We start from the raw sequence: 8,864 nt of genomic DNA, 5'->3' as shown, positions 1-8,864 counted from the left end.
AAATAGGAAACTTGTTGGTTGAATAAGAAAATGGATCAATAATGAATGGCAATAAGCATAGACTATATACTATATACAATATAAAAAAATCTTTAATTAATAATAATTGTCTGCCTGTTGTATAACATACAATGTTGTATAGTTTCTCTCTCCAAATTTATCGCTATCTTTATTTATATTTCCTCTTTTTAGAATCTAGATAAGGAACTGTACTATTTTGTGTCTTAATGTAACTACTAATGTAATTGATAAGTTTGCAAATAGTCAATAGCTAAGTCAATTTTTGTATACACTGAGACTCAGTATATGCTGACAGGTTAAACCCATAAATTGTTAGTTTGAACTTATGCTTAGTTGTTTATTTTTACCTGTGAGCAAAAGACAAATTGAACTTCTAAGCTGTTGAACTCATTATACATCTGTATACATTTCTATGGGCATAGTTCCTCACTGGTAGTGACTGAGGAGTTAGAAAGCCAATTAACTCCAAACCAATAGGGTATCCCTTAATGATGGCAGCAATAACACTTAAGTGGTTCCCTGGTGGACTGAAGAGATTGCTGCCCTAGTTGCCTAAATGCTACCAGAGAAGCAGTTAGACACTTGGAAAAATACAGACCATGGAAACAATATCTACCTTAACAATACAAAATTGAGATTTGAGACATTTCCCATAACACTTAGTTAAAAAAAAAAAACTGATGAAATTAAGAAAATGGTAAAAAAAAGAATTCCTTTTTTTTACAGTCCTCATTTCAATGGTGAATTGCAGTGAGTAACAATTAGTTGCCAGTAAATATTTACTGAGTAAGTGGATGAAGTCAATAATTGCATGAATTACTTTTTCATTTTTATACATCAATATTTAATTTCTCATTTTGATGCATACAGAACTAAGGTGTGTAATATTTTTGGCAAATATGTATTTGGTTTTCTAAACCACTAACTGATGACAATGTATGTGGAACCTCCTTCCTCAGGTGGGCTGTGACATGTCTGTACATGTTTTGCTCTTGTTCTCTCCCATTCTGTCTGTCCTCTTTGATTGTGGACAGACATCTGATCCTTCAGGACAGCTGTCCTCACATCTGCCTCTGGCTTCAAGCCTTTGGCCCAGATGGTAAGTATCACCACATTCTTATCCTCCTGTGTGGCCCCCAGTTCTCAAATTGTACTCCCATGGCACAGCAGATTGGTCAGCTCCATACCTCCTTACATCTTCAACTATCTTTTCATTTTCAGCTCCTTCTTTAGCTGAGAGAATCTGCATCACTCTTCCGGCTGACTAGAAAATTTCTCTTGTCTCTTTCTGAGTTTACCCTATTTTTGATTCTTTATAAATAAAGCTAGTTATTGCTCCTTACCATATGTCTAGTTTTGAGTCATGTCCTGAAGTTTTAAACATATAATTGAAGACCTACCATTACCCTGGGTCTTGTAAGCTTTCAAACAACATAGCTTCAAAATATAATTCCTATCATTCTGCTTTTAAAATGAGACTAATGAATACAGATTTAAGGTATAAGATTCATCTTTGTAACAATGTGTCTCAACACACAAAATATGTGTAATCAAAGGTAGTGCACCTATATGGTATCTAGTATTCTTTCTGTAAACAAAACCACTTAAAATGTTTGAATATATATTAAAAATACATGACAATTTAAAATCCTATACATATGTATGGTAATTTGAACATTGATTTTATTTTTAAACACAACTGTGATTGTAATATTAGATACATTTTCATTCCAGATATTTTAAACAATTATGATTTATTTTGCATTTATTTCGGGTATGAAATGTTTTTCCATAAGAAAATATAATTTTCCTAATATTTGCAAGCCAACAGATAATGTGTTAATATATTTAAAATTCTTCAGAAAACAATAATCCAGAATTACAAGCATCTGACACCTACCAGGCATTTTAACCTTTGAAATATATTTTCTTTAAAACCACATTACAGTGGTAATACTTCATATAATTTTGAACATAATAGATTTAAGATATTTTCATTTTAGTGGAATTATAGAACTGCTTAAAATATGGCTGAACTATGAAAGCTATTAATAAATTACAGTAAATATTCTTCATCTTTTATAACAAAGTAGAATGTCATTGACTTTTAATAACATGTTCATACAAGAACATGAACCTAAGGTGTTCATACAAAAGCAACCTATGATATAATTTTAAAGAAAACATTTTAAATTGTCCAAAGGCTACCTAATTAGATAGCAACTCAATTTGCAAAGTATAATGTTTTCATATATATTACCTCTGCTTTGGCTATCCTCACAGATCTCTGCCTTTTTCATAAGGTAAAATGTAAAATTCTCAAAGAGTGTCAGAATCTCAAAATCAGTAACCTAAATTAGAATGAAGACTTTGGAAGATTAATTATGAAATGTGATGATCTGCTTTATCAGTTTTTGTAATGTAGCATATAATTATTTGGAATTAAAATAAAATATATGAATTGTTATAAGTGAGGCCCAAATTACCAGATATTGCAAATGTTAATCCTTTAGTTCAGTGGTATCCTGGGAGAAACATAGTTCCCATCTGTAAAAAAAAAAAAAAATAGAAATAATGCAATATTTTGATACTTGTTTTTGCTTGGTTGCATGTTTTTAGAATTGTAAATTTAGATTATAAATAAATATTTTATGAAAGATGGTTCATAACTAAGCATTGAATGATATTTGCCCATATGCTATCATATTTGTTTAATTTAAAATAAATCATTTAAGGAATGATTTCATTTTCTACTTTATTTGTTTAATTTTTATAAAGCATATTAATTTCTGTAAGTATCTGTACTTATATGTTATATAAAATATAAGCAGCTAACATTGAAGTAATTGATTATTGTCACATTCAACAAATTCAGGCTCTATATTTACATCTGGATATTTTTTGTCTTTTACCTTCTTTGCCAAAAGAAATATTTTCTTAGACTATAATTTGGTATGCTTTTTTTTTTAGAAGGAAAGTTATTTCTAAGAAAACTTAAATTAGTACATCAAATAATGTTTTCAAAGATAATATTGATTTAGATTGTATATGCATATATTGAAACTTTTCAGTTTTTTCCCTATGAAAACCTCTTAATCTAGACAAAATAATATTATCATGACAAATCTGAATTAATTACTAACTAGGGAGTTGTATATGATAGAAGCAAGGAGAAAACTATAACATTTAATTTCCTCAGATCCTAAGCACTGCAAAGCAATTATATTGAATTATATTTTTCTGTATGTTTTCATTAAACTTTCAAAAATAAGAAATATATAACTTCAAAGATATTAAATAGGACTTAGTTATCTGTTTTCAGTAGTAATAGAAATCATTTTATTTCATAGGCTTTAGTATTTTTTAAAATATTACTTTATTTATGCATATAAAACTAGGATAGACCAGAGGTTTAGGGGGTGAGAAGATTCACCAAGATGGAGTTGGGAGCAGAACAGGCAGATTAAGTGAAATACAATGCTGAGAGTCGCAGCAGACACTTCAGGAGAGGTCTGCCATGCCATGTGGGTCAGCTCCCTGGCCTGTGATAAAACTCATGCAGCAGTGACTTCAGAGAGCTTCATAACGCTTTGCTTTATCCTGTTGCCTTATTGTGTGTGTGTATTCATATATATGTATATGTGTATTTGTATATATATGTATATATATGTATATATACACACATGCATATATACATACATATACATACATGCACACACATATATCAATATATAAACACATATATTTAACCATATATGTATGTATATGCATATGTGTATGTATATATGTATATGTATATATACATATGTGTGTATACACACATGTGTGTATACTATAGGAAGATTTTATAAGTTTTGAATTTTTGTAAATAATAAAATATTTATCATATCATGGTTTCTATTTGTTGAAATGTTCATTCTTAAATTATCGTAAGCATTAACCCATACTTGCTGGCTGTATCTTTCAAGAATAAAATCCCCTCAAAATCTATTAAGGGGCCCTCCCTGGTGGCACAGAGGGTTGAAGGACAACACTCAAAAGCTAAAAAAAAAAGCATGAGTTTATTTCTTGCCTGGAGGTGATCCACATGGCAAGACAGACCTCTCCTGATCTGCCTGCTGCTCCCCTCAGTGGTGTATTTCTCAGCAGTGTACTTTGTCAGTCAGCCTGTTCTGCTCCCCACTCTATCTCTGGTGAATCCTCTCACCAACCCTGCACCTCTAGTCTGTACCCCAGTTCTGTATACATAAATAATCTTTAAAAATCCATTCAGCATGTTTCTTTTAACTTCATAAGTGGATGTTTTATTATATAACTGCAGAAAAATATAAGTGCAAAAATAAATAAATGCTGGGGGAAAAAAACTATTATGGGTACAATGTAAGCAATTTTAGCTTATTGCACATGACTTGTTCTCTTTTTCAAATTGCATAATGTAGTTGAAGCAGGTTTTCACCTTTTTGCCATCATAAAAAATGAAGATTACATTTACTTTCAGAACTCATCTTTTTTTTTTTAAGATTTTTTTATTTATGTATACAGAGCTGGGGTACAGGCTAGAGATTCAGAGGGTGAGAGGATTCACCAGAGACAGAGTGAGGAGCAGAACAGGCAGATCAACGCAGTACACTGCTGAGGGGAGCAGGAGAGGTCTGCCACGCCATGTGGATCTCCTCCGGGGCAGGTGGGGATCGAACTCATGTGGAAGTGGCTTTAGCTTCTTAGTGCAATGCTTTAACCCGCTGCGCCACCAGGGAGGGCCCAGAACACATCTTTTCTTTAAAGCTTTATTTATTTATGTATACAGAACTGGGATACAGGCCAGAAGTGCAGGGGTGGTGGAGGCCTCAGTAGAGACAAGGGGAGAGCAGAACAGGCCAACTGACAAAGTACAATGCTGAGGTGCTCTCAAAACTAAAACAAATAAAACACAAGCAATTCCAAAACTTAAAAAAAAAAAAAAGAAGAAAGAAAATGAATACAAGTGCTTACAGTTCAATGTAAATAGTCAAAACTCACAGTTAAAGACAGAATAGCTGAACAGATTTCAGAAACTAATACAAAATTGTGTTGTTTTCAAGAAACTTACACAGGCTAGAAGACTGTTATACAATGAAAGGGCAACAAAAGAAATCAAGAACAGTTACACTATCAGATAAAGTAGACTTACAATTAAGAAAGTTAATAATAAGACATAAAGAAGCAAACCACATTATGATTAAGGGTCTACTACAACATGAAGAAATACCAGGCCAGTCATACATGTATATGGACCAAACTGCTATAGCACAAAGATACATAATACAATTAATAGTGCAACTTAAGAGAAATATTGAAAATAACACCATAATATTCAGGTACCTTAATCATTCACTAGCAATGCACAGATCAACAAGAAAAACTGTAAATTTTTTTTTTCTTGTATTCAGTGACTCAGAGTGGCAGGCTCTGGCAGCTACAGTGGCAATAGAGGCAAAAGTACACTTCCTTGAGACGGCAGCACAGAAACCGCAAGATAAGAGAAACATTTTAAAGAATTATGAGTTTTGAAGAAGCATGTCTGTACTATTCCACTTGTTGGTTCTTGATAACTGTCCAGAGCCACTAAAATCTATGTCCAGCTCCTCTCTCACTCCCCTCCCCAGTGGCAAACCAAGTTAAAACAGTGTTGTGGAACTCTGCGGCTGCTGTGGCATGGATTTGACCCTCAGCCAAGGAGATGACCCACTTGGCAAGGCAGTCCTCTCCTGGCCAACTAACTGCTCCCCTCAGCAGTGTGTTCAAGTACATCTGCCTGTTCTACTCCCCACTCGGTCTATGGTCTATGGTGAAATCTTTGATATCTCTCCACCCTCCACACCTCTGGTCTGTACCCTATTTCTTGTGTGTATAAGTAAATAACAATTTTAAAAATAATAAAAATAAAATAAATAAAACATAAGTCCAAACTAAAACCCAAAATATGAGAACTTATTAACTGAGAAGCAAGAAATTATACTGTTTTAAAGCAGCAAAACTTTTGAAAGAAAATGCAGCTTCAAGCATATACTGATGATTACTTGTAAACATGCAACAGAATAGCTAATGATCATTATAAAATTAGATGTTTTTTGTAATGACTGAAGAGAAATACTAAAAATAAATTCAACCCAGAGAGAGAAAACACTAAGACTGTGAGTTTTGTCATCTACGTTCTGACATGTTTGGTTCCAAGGCAAGGTAATAGGATTGATTTTTTTTTTTAAGAGTTGAGAAAAACAAAGAAATACTTATCTCAACTAAAAGTGTTATTTAGTCAGGTGAATCCCAAAGGAATCCAAATATAGATTTTAGAAATGTTTTATCACCTATATAAAGGGTAGACACTGAAAATATGAAATGTTTGGTACAACTTTTGACACCTAAGTTAGAAAATAAAAGCTTAATAATAATGGAAAGTAGATACAAAAACAATCCTTTATTGGAATTCTTTTGTGTTAAAGGAGATGATATTTCATTAGGTAGGACAAATAACCAAAACCTGCCCAACTAAAAGGGTAATTATTATGAGTGTCAAATTATATATATATAAAAGTTCCTGGGGCCCTCCCTGCAGGTGCAGTGGGTTAAAGCACAGCATTAAGAAGCTAAAGCCACTACAGCATTTGTTATATTCTCGCCCCACATGGCGTGGCAGACCTCTCCTGACCCGCCCACTGCACTCCTCAGCAGTGTATTTCACTCAATCTACCTGTTCTGCTCCCCACTCTGTCTGGTGAATCATCTCACTGCCCCTGTACCTCTGGCCTGTACCCCACTTCTGTATGCACAAATAAATAAATCTTTAAAAAAATAAAAACAGTTTTCCTTGTTTCTATAGTTAAGGACACAAGGCCCTCTATGGTGGTACAATGGGTTAAATCACAGCACTATGACATGGTCTGCAGCCACTGCAGCACCCAAGTGGCCAGGGAGGTGACACATATAGTATGACAGACCTCTCCTGTCCTGTCCTGCCCACTGCTCCCTTCAGCAGTATATTTCAGTACATCTACCTGTTCTTCTCCTCACTCTGTCTCTGGTGAATTATTTTACACCCTGCACTTCTGGCTTGTACCCCAGTTATTTTACACATAAATAAATAAATATTTTTACAAAAGTAGTAAAAAGCATATACACACACATGTATACACACATGTATATATGTGTGTGTATGTATGTATATATATATACATACGTAGGCAATGAGTGGTGGTATTTTTTAATTTTTCCTTAAATTAGAAGATTTTATTACTTGCTATTTCTTTCATAAAGGAAACTAAAGCCTTTAGGGGAAGATTTACTCAGTGATGGAGATTTCTGCTAGCTACATATAACCTGGATGAAAAAAAAAAATGATTAATATAGGATTAAATAGGTGTGCCCTTGTTTTTACAAAATCATGTTAGTGTATGTACATTAATAAAATATGAGCACTTTCTTATGTTTTCATTCAAGTTAAATGTCTCAAATATTCTATTTCAAAAAAAAAAGAAATAACATAAATTAGGGTATATCACTTTAAATGAGGAGCTATAACATATAGTAATAACAGACATCTGCAAACTCTCCAGCCAAAATCAGCTGCATATAAGTGTTTCAAGTGCACATGAAGTGTTTTAAAAAATATACTATCTTGGTATACAATCGTCAATAAAAACAAAACTATATCTAGCAACTTTTTTGACTTATAATGTTATAAAACAGAAATCAACTAAGAAAACAAGAAACAACAAAAATAATCTATGAATAGCTCAAAACTAAAGACGATGATGCATAACAACAATTGCATAGAAGAGGAAATAATACAAAATTTTAAAAAGGAAGTAAGCTTGAGACAAAACTGACTGTTATGGGGACAAGGGGCCACTAAACTGGCCATGGTCCCTCTGTCAAAATACCTTACCAGTTACTGTCTGGGTTTTTTTACCAGCATGCACAATTGCAAGTCTGCTCAGGACTAGAGAATAACAAGGGGATTTATTTAACAAACCATGTAAAACAAGAGTTACTGAGTCCAACATGGCTGTTTCGTTTACCTAAAGTCAGTTCTGCTCCTTCACAAAGACCTTAATAATAAAGGTGTCTACCCACCACTGAGCACATGTAGCTCCTTTCCTGAAGAACTGGCCATTTGTGTATGATGGCATCTTCCTGCCACCGTTGACACATGGCAGCCAAACTATTGGCCAGGATCTGATTCATAAACATAGCAAAGGATGCAACAGGAGATTCTCCTCTGACTGCTCGATTATCCCTGCAAAGCATCAAGCAAGCAATATTCAAGACAATACTTGTAGTGGCTGAAAAACCTGAAATGCAGTCATCTCATGCATTTTAGCAAGATGCCTGTTTCCAGGTCCCCTGCCCTCTCAAGACTGCACTTTGCAAGATACCTGTTTTTCAGGTATCCCTTTCTCCACCAGGTCTAATAAAACTTTACCAAAAAGATTACCTGAATTTGCTGTCTGGGTCCTCCACAACCATTTCAATACTGCACTACTTCAGCCACAACTTGGCTTCTCTCCCACACTTTTCCCCACAGCCACTGTTCTGTCCTCTTTGTGCACATCTGCATAGCCTCTTTTGTGTGTGGGTATACACAGCTTCTTTTCTTATGTGCACACAGCTTCTTCTCATTCATGCTCAGATCTTCCTTATATACTTATATAAATTTTCTGTTGCTTCACCTCACTAATAGCATTTTTCTGGGGTGCTCTATTTTCTTTCAGAAAACCCCTCCAGGGGGGCATCACCCATAACAATTTAAGGTCTTCAGCTACTGGTATTATTGTGATACACACTCTCAGAATCTATGGAATATA

General features: G+C 34.0%; 1 pseudogene; it reads right to left on the bottom strand.

Annotated features, from left to right (window-relative positions):
- Positions 1-8,526, bottom strand: part of LOC101620598 — a 94,616-nt pseudogene extending 86,090 nt beyond the window's left edge.
- Between the last annotated feature and the right edge of the window lie 338 nt (positions 8,527-8,864).

Source organism: Condylura cristata, unplaced genomic scaffold (genome assembly GCF_000260355.1).
Source record: "Condylura cristata isolate star-nosed mole 26May11 unplaced genomic scaffold, ConCri1.0 scaffold00003, whole genome shotgun sequence".
Classification (NCBI taxonomy): Eukaryota; Metazoa; Chordata; class Mammalia; order Eulipotyphla; family Talpidae; genus Condylura; species Condylura cristata.
This window is presented reverse-complemented; position numbering and strand designations above follow the sequence as displayed.